Source organism: Anabrus simplex, chromosome 12, assembly GCF_040414725.1.
Source record: "Anabrus simplex isolate iqAnaSimp1 chromosome 12, ASM4041472v1, whole genome shotgun sequence".
NCBI classification, from domain to species: domain Eukaryota; kingdom Metazoa; phylum Arthropoda; class Insecta; order Orthoptera; family Tettigoniidae; genus Anabrus; species Anabrus simplex.
Window position 1 is genome coordinate 76,572,351 of NC_090276.1, and position 12,111 is coordinate 76,584,461.

The 12,111-nt window shown below is 39.2% G+C and overlaps 1 protein-coding gene across 4 annotated transcripts in view; it reads left to right on the forward strand.

The window, feature by feature from the left end:
- Positions 1 to 11,726, forward strand: part of LOC136884447 (nudC domain-containing protein 1) — a 76,406-nt gene extending 64,680 nt beyond the window's left edge. For 3 of the 4 annotated variants that reach the window (XM_067156622.2, XM_067156623.2, XM_067156621.2), the window contains one exon: positions 11,449 to 11,726. The gene's annotated coding sequence lies outside the window, so the exon portion shown is untranslated. Of the gene's footprint in view, positions 1 to 10,868; positions 10,913 to 11,448 lie in introns of those variants that run through there. The other variant, XM_068229855.1, reaches the window with a different exon arrangement.
- Positions 11,727 to 12,111: the final 385 nt, after the last annotated feature.

Genomic DNA, 12,111 nt, shown 5'->3' on the forward strand with positions numbered 1-12,111 from the left:
TCGTAAATAGCTTGGTCCATTCAACATTATCGAATGCCTTTTCTAGATCCACGAATTCCATGTACGTGGGCTTGTCCTTCTTGATTCAATCCTCTTAAGATTAGACGAAAAGTCAGGATTGCTTCACGAGTTCCTACATTTCTTCTGAAGCCAAATTGATCTTCTCCCAACTCAGCTTCAACTTGTTTTTCCATTCTTCTGTGAATAATACGTGTTAAAATTTTGCAGACATGAGATACTAAACTAATGATGCGATAGTTTTCACACCTGTCAGCACCTGCTTCCTTGGGAATAGGTATAACAATATTCCGCCAAAAATTGGATGGGACTTCTCCTGTCTCATACATCTTGCACACTAAATGGAATAACCTTGCCATTCTGGTTTCTCCTAAGGCAGTCAGTAATTCAGAGGGAATGTCATCAATTCCAGGTGTCTTGTTCCTATTTAGGTCGCTCACAGCTCTGTCAAACTCTGACCTCAAAATTGGATCTCCCATTTGATCATCATCAACAGCCTCTTCTTGTTCTAGAACCAAATTATCTACATTTTTACCTTGATACAACTGTTGGATATGTTCCTGCCCTCTTTCTGCTTTATCTTCTTTCCATCTGAGCTCTTAATATTCATAGACCTAGATTTCCTTTCTCCAAAGGTTTCCTTGATTTTGCTGTGTGCAGCATCGACCTTTCCTAGGACCATACAACCTTCAACATTCTTGCACTTCTCCTTCAGCCAGTCTTCCTTAGTTACCTTGCACTTTCTATCCACTTCATTCTTTAATCGCTTGTATTCTTTTCTGCCCTCTTCCTTTCTAGCATTCTTGTAATTTCGTCATTCATCAATCAGGTCTAGTATCTCCTGAGTTATCCACTGATTCTTAGTTGATCTTTTCTTCCTTCCTAACATTTCTTCAGCAGCCCTACTGACTTCATGACTATTGACTCTTCCTCTATTGTGTTTATTTCAGCCTTTTCATTTAGTCCTTGTGTAACATGTTCCTTGAAACAATCCCTCACACTCTTTTCTTTCAACTTGTCTAGATCCCATCGTTTTGCATTCTTTCCTTTCTTCAATTTCTTTAGCTTCAGATGGCATTTCATGAACAACAAGTTGTGGTCAGAGTCCACGTCTGCTCTTGGGAAAGTTTTGCAATCCAACACCTGGTTTCTGAATCTCTGTCTAATCATAATGAAGTCTATTTGATACTTTCCAGTGTCTCCAGGTCTTGTCCACGTATACAGCCGTCGTTTGTGGTGTTTGAACCAAGTATTGGCAAGGACTAAATTATGATCAGTGCAGAATTCAACCAGCCAGCTTCCTCTTTCATTCCTTTGTCCCAATCCGAATTCTCCTACTGAATTTCCTTCTCTTTCTTGGCCTACCATTGCATTCCAGTCTCCCATCACAATTAGATTCTAGTCACCTTTTACATGTTGTATTAAATCTACTATCTCTTCATATATTCTTTCAATTTCCTCACTATTGTGATGGGCATTGGTTTAATGTCTATTTTGACTATAATAATTCTCTCATTATGCTGGTCGTAGTAGCTTACCCGCTGCCCTATTTTCTTATTCATTATTAAACCAACTCCTGCATTTCCCCTGTTTGATTTTGTGTTGACTTTTTATTAGTCAGACTGTAAAACTAACATTTCTCAATTTAACATGTTTTTTGAAATTCAAGTGACCCGTTAATTTTGCCGGTCAGTGTAAAAGAAACTACAGAGTATTATGGAAGCACTTATTTAATTCGCAGAGGCTTGCAGACTGAATGCTTAAGCGCGTAACAGTGTACAATGAAGATGCATATCGGAGATAATGATCCATCATCTAGCAATCACATTTCCTTATGTATGTGCCTTCAGCAATTATTCAGTTGGATTCAGCAAATAGCATAGGTCTGTCATCTAAGTATAGTGCAAAGAAACAAATTTGTTAGGGCATACCCAAACATTTATTTATTTGATGAAATGTATTTATTTTCAAAGAACAATCTGAGAAAAGCTGGTTATAGTGCAGTACAAACCGTACAAGTTGTAACTACAGCACAGTGTGTAGAATGGGTATCTCCTTGTGTTATTGCTGTCGCTGTAAATAATGCACGATAGTACAGTTTATGTTAATACAGGCAAAGATCTCTGGAAAATATGTGTGTTCTACTGAAACCTTGATTTAAGGTAAACCCCCCGTTTAAGGTTTTAAAAAATCACGTCCCTGTAAAACATTAAATAAGGATTCTACTGTATTCTTATATTACATTAATGGCTGGTTTCTACACCACAGATGTCTGTGAGTTACCTAAATGCACTTTGAGTTTCCGGAAACTTAAATGCAGATTCACAAGCCCTGGTAATAAACCATACAGTTATCGTCATGTTTGGTATCTCTCATCCTCCAATAGATGTGTCTACGCAAATGTTTTTAGGGTTATTTTGGTAATATCTAGTTACTTTTACCAGCAGAAGTTTTCTACAATGAAAAATAGTTGGTAAATATGAACACTGTCATCTCAATCAATCTCTCATAATATGTACAGTCTAATAATGCAGGCAGCTGGAAACTGCAGATGATTTCCCCTTCTTTCTTATTCACAGTACGCAGACATTGTCTTAAATTTCATCTTGATCGTTGTCGTCAGTAAAATTATAAAAATACACAACAATTACCAAACAAATCACTTTTCACTGATCCAGAAGACAGTAAGCGTAAACGAAAATAATTACATAAATGAGAACGTGCAGTTCACTTTGGAACCTATCATCCCAGCACTGATGATGCAATATCCATTTGTTCTTGCTGCAGCTGTTGCAGATTTTTTTAGTAGATAGCAAACAAACCGAAAACTCCTACTTAAAACACACCATATACTGTTTTACTCTTCAAGGATACTGGACATGTACGGCAAGATTGCCGTTTCTTCAGTTTTTCTTCCGTATCTCGGCACCGAGTCTACGTGCATAATCTTGCTTATTACTGCTCGTATCTCTCGGAAACTCGCTCATTTATCTTTCTTCTTTGACATGTAATTTGACCTGATCAGATGCCAAACCCTTTAAGAATTCCAAATCAATTTTTTCTGCATCGTGGCACAACTTGAACAACACGAAAGCATTAAAACTGCGATTGCTAATAGCCAAAAGAAAATAGCCACATCACTAAATTTTTCATTTAGTAGTTCCCTAATGTACTCCTCAAACTGAGAATTTGTAGTTCTTAATAACTGCAACGGACTAGTAATTAGAGATGGTTTATTTACACTGACCACGCAACATGCATTGACAAAAATACTCTCGTAACTGCTGACGTGAAGTCCACTTGAGAATTTCAGTGGAACGTAGCGAGCTAACCCTTACTCAGAGTGTGAAGTGTGTTGACACAGATAAGAAGGTATCATAAACTACAGCTCCCTGCAAGATTTTTAATTAAAGTCCAGATGTTTTATGTTTCTTGGGAGTCTATGAGACCTCACGTCAGCGATTAAAGGATATAATAACGTTAAAAAAGCAATGAAACAATATTTATTATTCAGCAGGCTTATACCTAAGATATTTATTATTTAGTACAAATGTGAATATTAATGGTAAATACTCCATAATTTCAGATTGGGTGTTCACTAACTGTTGGTGGGACTTATGATTCAAAGCCTGATGATGATAATAATAATAATAATAATAATAATAATAATAATTGTATGGCCTCAGCTACCATGTGCAGACATTTCAATTTGACACCATCTGGCTGTCTGCTCGTCAATTTCGACGTTCCGTTTTACTCTAGGCCCCCACTAGATGGCAGACCGAGTAAACCGAAACTCTCTTGGGCGTCTATGGCTGAGATTTAATGAATTTTGTCGGGTAAACACCAAATGTGTCACCAGAGATCTTTAACATGCCGACATCGTACGACATGGAGTGTCGAATGGACTTTTTTCCGCCCTTCAAAAATCCGACTACCTCTGCCGGGTTTGAACCCGCTATCTTGGGATTCGGAGGCCGACACTCTACCGCTGATCCACAGAGGCAGCTCAAAGCCTGATGAAAGAGATCTTAACATTATAGCTACACTGAAAGATCCTGATGAAAAATCCGTTTGATTCTAGTTCTATTTTATTTGACGATTCATTTCTCGTATTGGTAGATACATCTACACTAGAGGCGTCATACTCTGAGGAGATTGTAATCTCTAAACAGCTGAGACAGATGACACCATACAAGTGGAACCAGTGATTAAAGCAGCACTAGCTGCAGTTACCAGTCGTTGCAGAGATAACTGTGAAGAAGCCGATAATTGTTGTTTCGGAAACTCATTTTAAACGTATCACCTGGAAACTCATTTTAAACGTATCACCCGGAAACTCATTTTAAACGTATCACCATGTTAAGTCACTGATAACTACGCATCTACAGATAACTGTCATTCCAGAAACTGGCCATAAATTAAATTAGTGTCATTGGGTTGAGCTGATCTTGTGTCGAGCAAATCCTCACTCTCAAAACAGTACACAAACCCTTGGTAGAATTCTCAAGGAACTGAGACTCATTCTACGAACTCTGACTGACACACTCAAAGGCGAGATCTGGGAACCCTATAAGATCAAAGTAGGGGTCAGACAAGATGATGGACTTCCCTCGATCCTCTTCAACAGCAACCTTAAGAAAGTGTGAGAGAATGGCGCAAGATTATTTTGGGTATCCGGAGTGAGCACAAGAGACTGTCTGACTTGGCAGTGATCACTGAATCTCTGGAAATAGCAGTGATTCAGGTCAAATGTCTCAGAAGACAAGCAGCCAGAGCGGAGAAAACCAACATCAAAGAGAATAACAGAGAGATGTCACTAGAAGAGGGTGGAGAAATTGAAGTACCTTGGTGACCTGATTGAGCCCAACTTGTCAGGGAAAGCAGCCCTCTCCGCAAGAGTTAACAAATTTGAATGATTCAAAACACCTCCCACAAGCAATGCTTGTCTCGCAATCTGAAACACTATGCAACAGTCATAAGCCTGGAAGCTGGTTTGATTCTCAACATCAGCTGTCATAGATGACCTAGGTGTTGCTGATGAAGCATACTAGGAAAATGAGTTGGGCAGTTTCCTGTTGCCTTCCTCACCGAGCCAGCCGTTGCTATCACATATCCGTCTGTCAAGCTCACTGAAAAGCTTGCACCAACCAATCCTATGCTTAACATTTTAACACCATTCATAACAGGGACTGGCTGCACAAGGAATGGCTCATACCTCAGTCACTTTCATGTTGTCAGAGCCAAGGATGAGAACACTAGATCTCACCAGCAAAGGCACTGACATAAAGTGTAACTAAATTGAAAAGGCTTGATTGAGAAACTGGAAGTCAGAGAGAAGAAAGACCTGCTCCTAGATAGAGAGAGGCTCTCCAACTGTGTCAACACACACACACTGTTCACCTCCTGGCAAAACAAGATGGAGAATGATTGGGCTAGATGCTGCTGAAAGCTCTTTAAACATTCGTGCAGCATCTCTTTCCTCTGCGATGAATGTACCTACCTTCTTTTACTTTCAGCGTTGCTGTCACTAAATAATTTCGTAGGACATTGCCTTCTACCCTTGCTTGGCACAAGCGTAACCTTCCTATGAATTTGTCGATAGTGTCTCCATCGCTGGAGAACTTTCTGCACATCACTTGAAATAGATGCTGCCTGGATAGCCAAAATTGATTTTTCGTATTAGGGCAAGTAAGTGAAAAAAAAAAAAAGATTGCATATTTCAAAGTTTTGATGTTCATGCATAGTCACACAGATTTGACAAGGTCAAATGTAGTCATTTTTAAAAATACAGTAACTTAATTTAAAGATAGTTTTAGGAAAAAATTCTATAAATATCATTTATTTACAGTTCATGCAAAACATATTTACTTGCGTATTAGACCCCCCTTTTTTTTCCAACTTTTTACAGCCAAAAAAAAGTAAAGGGGATCTAATAAGCGAGTAAATGCGGTACATATTATTACAGTAAAACCTTGTTAATTTGAAGTCGCTGGGACACTGAAATCGGACTTCGAATTACGTGATTTCGCATTAACCACCGCCAACTCGAAATTCAGAAATGCCAACCCTTGCTGTATCACAAAATACTCTTAAGATCCTTTAATGCATGCAGTCACCTTGATTCACAGTTAAATCTTTCAAATGCCGTGGAAAAAAAAATACAATATTTCCGAAATGTATCCAGCAAGGTGCATTTATTGAAATAATGCTCTTGGATATGCCATACGCAGTCAAACGTAACCTCGCACCCAGGAAAAGTAAAACACGATTGAAAGACAAAGAGTAATCTACTTCATACGTAGGACGCAATTTAAGCAAATGGGTCCTAATATATTTGATTTAAGTACAGTATAAAGCACTTGCACAGGGGAGCCAATAAGACTGTCCAAATTGGAAACGCATGACACCAACAAAACAAACTTTAAAAACCCAGACATATGCGGTATTTAACACAAATATGAATAATAATCACTTTTTACAGTACCTGAAAAATTTTGCAAATGTTTAATGGTCCAGTAGGAGTTTTTTTTTTTGTCACCCATTAGACTTATTGCCTTTAAAGAAAGAGTGTGTGAGAGGTTGCTTTTTTTTTTTTTTTTACCGGGCGAGTTGGCCATGCGGTTAGGAGTGCGCAGTTCTAAGCTTGCATCCGGGAGGTAGTGGGTTTGAATCCCACTGTCGGCAGCCCTGGAGATGGTTTTCCATAGTTTCCCATTTTCACACCAGGCAAATGCTGGGGTTGTACCTTAATTAAGGCCACGGCCGCTTCCTTCCAATTCCTAGACCTTTCCCGTCTCATCGTCGCCATAAGACCTACCTGTGTCGGTGCGACATAAATAAAAATAGCAATTAAAAAAATTAACACTGGCTACGAATTGCTCCGTGTGGGCCAAAACCTTAATTGTAGCGTCGTCTGCATCACTTGCACTTTTCACAGAATCCAACATGGCTGCAGCTGCATCTCCCTCTGGCGTCACAACTGATCATCATGGCAGGATCCCGCTCTTCTGTAGTTGTCTCCGGCGATGTATTCGGAGAAAGTTATACTGACATCAGACTTTTGCCGTAACTCCTCCCATTCTTCTTCGTTGTCGTCTTCTTCTCCTTCTACTTCATTTAACGAACCAAACCACACTTGACAAAGCAGTTTTTGCTTGTCGAAGGAATAGCGTCTCAGGCAACTGTCACACTCCACATTGCATCAATCACATTTCACTTGGGTACTTCTCCCGCCAGAATATTTCTAGCAGCTTCACGGAGAAAGTAACGCACCAGTTGCTTTCTGTAGGCACATTTCAAAGATGAATTTATACCTTGATCTAGGGGCTGGAAGTAGCTCGTAGTGTTGGCTGGCAGAAAAAGAAGACGCACATGTTTTAAAATTAAATTATGTTTGTATGCAGCACACTGATCCAACAACAGAAGTATTTTTCTGTCCTGGCATGCCATTTTGAGCTCAAGGCATACCAGCCACTCGTCAAAAATTTTGCCTGTCATCCAGGAATTTTTAGACGACTTGTATTTGCACGGAAAGTGCCTGATGAACTTGCCTATGACAAGTGGTGTAGATGTTGATTCCCATAGGGAACCTAAAATATTTGTCCTGAATGAGTAAATTTATAATACCAATGTAATGGTCCGTTATTGGACATTATAAATTTTCCAGCTAACTCATTCTTGGTTGCCTGCGTTTCGCCCTCGTGTGCTAAGTTAGGCTCGTCAGTTGGGACTTAGCACACCACCCAAGACGCAAGGCTAGTGCATACCATGGAGGCCACTGCATAGGCTATTTGAAGCCACCAGCAGTGCCAATGTACTGAGAGAGCCATGTCTCACTTTCAAAAATAGATGCCTGCCTGGCCATCAAATGATGTAGATGTTGATTCCCATAGGGAACCTAAAATATTTGTCCTGAATGAGTAAATTTATAATACCAATGTAATGGTCCGTTATTGGACATTATAAATTTTCCAGCTAACTCATTCTTGGTTGCCTGCGTTTCGCCCTCGTGTGCTAAGTTAGGCTCGTCAGTTGGGACTTAGCACACCACCCAAGACGCAAGGCTAGTGCATACCATGGAGGCCACTGCATAGGCTATTTGAAGCCACCAGCAGTGCCAGTGTACTGAGAGAGCCATGTCTCACTTTCAAAAATAGATGCCTGCCTGGCCATCAAATGATGTAGATGTTGATTCCCATAGGGAACCTAAAATATTTGTCCTGAACGAGTAAATTTATAATACCAATAACGGACCATTACATTGGTATTATAAATTTACTCATTCAGGACAAATATTTTAGGTTCCCTATGGGAATCAACATCTACATCATTTGATGGCCAGGCAGGCATCTATTTTTGAAAGTGAGACATGGCTCTCTCAGTACATTGGCACTGCTGGTGGCTTCAAATAGCCTATGCAGTGGCCTCCATGGTATGCACTAGCCTTGCGTCTTGGGTGGTGTGCTAAGTCCCAACTGACGAGCCTAACTTAGCACACGAGGGCGAAACGCAGGCAACCAAGAATGAGTTAGCTGGAAAATTTATAATGTCCAATAACGGACCATTACATTGGTATTATGACAAGTGGAGGAAGTCTCTCACTTCTGTCCGCATTGCAACACAGAAGGACTCTGACCATATCCTTATAAGATTTCCCGCGATGACACTTTTCTCCTATAAAACCATAAGTCCGTTTGGGCTTGGCATTATAATTACAATGCTAAAAAGAGAAAAATGCTCCACCTTTTCAATACAATAACACTGTTGCACGAATCAATGTAGCAACATATTTAATTTATTAAGGGACCGGTTTCGTCATCTGTCCATGTCATCATCAGCCTACACAAAAATGGCAAGAAGTTAACACAATTGTAGCACTTATGACACTTTTCTTGAATTAAAATTAGAAGTTCATGTAGAGGTTCATGAGCACTCTTGCTGATCTTGAGGTTAAAAAAATGGTGAACTATACTGCATTGAAAAGGTGGAACATTTTTCTCTTTTTAGCATTGTAACTATTAGTTCAATACGGATCAGTGATGAAGTTTTTAACTTTAAATTGGCATTATAAAACAATGCAGTCTCATCGGCATTGAAGATATTGTTCGGTGCATACGAATTGATTATGTGAGCCACGCTTTCTCGCCAACTGTCCGCATCGCTAGTGTTCACTGATTCTGCTTCTTAGCACACTGCCTGCCACGTGATATTGTGCCGTTCCTTAAAACGCTGAAGCCACCCGTTTGAACACTGAAACTCAAGCCCCATCTTTAATGTCAGTTAATTCGCCTTCCCTTTAATAATCTCGCCATCAACAGGGATATTGTTCGCCTGAACATGCCGAAACCACTCGATCAATAATTCCGCTTCCAAATCAGAGTGTTTAGCTCCTTGATTGCGCATTCACTTTGCTGTATTTACACCCTGCATTTCTTGAGCTTGTACGCTCTCATGATTTTTTAAAAACGTTGAACGCATGGACACAGGAATTCCAAAGTTTTTAGCTATTTCAATTTTCAATTTTTGTCCTTTGTCGACCTCCCGTATAATTTTCATTTTCTCGCTCAGTGTCTTGGAAGAATACTGATGCTTAGCCATCTCACAACACAAAAAGAAGGAACACACGTGCCCTAAACTAAAATACCATAACAATAAACTAAAACACATTATTAATAAAATATATTAATTTCGAAGTTTATAACTGCACACTAAAACTTAACCCGCCAGTGGTCGCTATATGAGCAAAATGCTCACGGTCATTGAAAATCATCTACACTTTTATACAGCATTTAGTTTCGAATTTGAGCCCTGTTGTACCTTCGCACTGCAGTTTTGAGAGAAGAACGGATACATTGTAATGCACATCTGTGACCTTGAGAAGGGACAGGGAGGGAGGAATTATCAGCGACCGTCAACAGTGAGCAGTTTGCTTCACGTGCGATCAGTCATGTGGTGCTAATTTCTGTGTGTGTTATAGTTTCTCTATTGTTGTATGCTGTTTCATTGTTGAAGCAGTACTTTGCAACTTATTGTATGCATGTGTTGTGTAATTAGTGCGTTACGATGGCTTCAAGATGTGACATTTTAGCTTGGTTTGATGAAATTCCTAGTGATCAACTCGAGGGCGAAAACAGTGACTCGGACTGTGAAAGTGAACACAGTAAACATAATACAGATACTGAACAGCCCGAGCCAAAAGAACGTGTTGATGGAACCGTACCTGGAAAGCAATCTGTAGCTGGCGAATAACATATGTTGGAGGTAAATGAGAATCTCATGTTTAGTGACAATGTTTATATAGGGAAAAATAAGGTGACAAAGTGGGGCAGACACCCCTCAAGAAGAAATCCACGCTCATGTACTTGTGCGAAAATACAGTGACTCGTCTTTGTGTGAAAGGCATTGCGAAAGACGCACACACACTATTTTAGAAAGTTGGGAATTGTTTATCCCAGGTACAGTTATAACCGTCTGAGATTTATTAATATTTGTAATTTTATTTGTAATGCTTAATGTTCTTTATAATTATTTGAGATTTATTCTTATGTTCATTTAATGTGTTAATACATTTACGCTTGAAATCGTTTGGTATTTATTATGTAAACACGTCATGTCATACCGTGAGCATTTTGCTCAACGCGCGACCACTCGCGTTACTTTTACCCTAGCAACCACTGGCGGGTTAAAGTGAAATGAGTAACTACAAGAATTGCAAGTTATGAATCTCATTCCATATTGACGGTTATCACTTTACAAAAGAAAATATTTATAAAATCCTCCTATCAATACAACTGTATGCTGCGTATGTCTTGTGTTGCTTACAGCGTGTCACTTTTGCTTTGTTTCAGTCACTGCACAGAGGGCGGCCTGCAGAAGGAAAAGAGTGAAATTGAATTGTATTGATAGGAGGATTTTATAAATATTTTCTTTTGTAAAGTAACTACAAGAATACAAAAGAACTATGATTTCACTAGAACTTGGCAACTCTGAAGCACGCTGCAGGCACACCAGAGTCAAAGTTTGGAAAAATACCCCTGCACGTTCCAGAAGACGTATCGTGACACAGAGAATTTTTAATTCAAATTATGCCGCAAAATATTAATTTTAACAAAATGAAGGACAATTTCAAATTAAAGGTCGTAATTTCAATAAGTCGAGATACAAGATCACACTCTCATAGCAAATAGCTGGCGAGACTTAAAAGACATTCCTTATACAATCAGGAACAAAATTAGTTCGTACATCGGTCTAAGTCACCAAGTAAAAGTGGATTTTTGCCCAGCCTTATTGGGAAAATTGCACACTGTGCGATTATGGTTAGATTTGGTTTCCATTGGTTTAAGGATGAGAGGTGTGGAAGTGTTTCTCGTCTGAGCTGCTGCGTATGTCTTGTGTTGCTTACAGCGTGTCACTTTTGCTTTGTTTCAGTCACTGCACAGAGGGCGGCCTGCAGAAGGAAAAGAGTGAAATTGAAAGCCGTCACTGTGAAGTACTCGAGACATTACGCATGACCCCATGAAGCAAAGTGCCACATGTCTTTTATCAGACAGTATGGTCCCTTCTGCAGCAGTGGAAGAGGAACAGGGGACTGGTATGTGTTACAAATAGTCCAGCGTTAACCGAACATTCTTTTGAAATAATTTTTGTCAGTATCTGCATAGTCTCAAAGTTGTGAATTAAAAAGCAAGAAGCTGTGTTTTAGCAGATGGTGAAAGGTTTGTATCACCCACTCCCATAGACTTTTTAAGATCTGTGTGATATATCTTATCGTCCTCTCTTCTCTGTTCCTCCTAACTGCAGCAGAGATGATGGTTCGACTCTGTTCTTAAAGATGAGAGATGTTGAACTGAATGGGCCTAATTGGTAACTTGACCTGAATCGTATGTGTTGATGATTCTTTACACAAAAATATAATTATTCTTTTAATTGGAATCTTTTATATTTCCACCTTTCAATAATTTCTAAGATATAAACACATAATATTAGAACATGTCTGTCAGACTTTCTTCAGCTAATGAAATAATATGTATTGAATGGTGCAAATAGAAAAGATTCCAATTAAAGGAGTCAATATGGAACAAACATGATGTT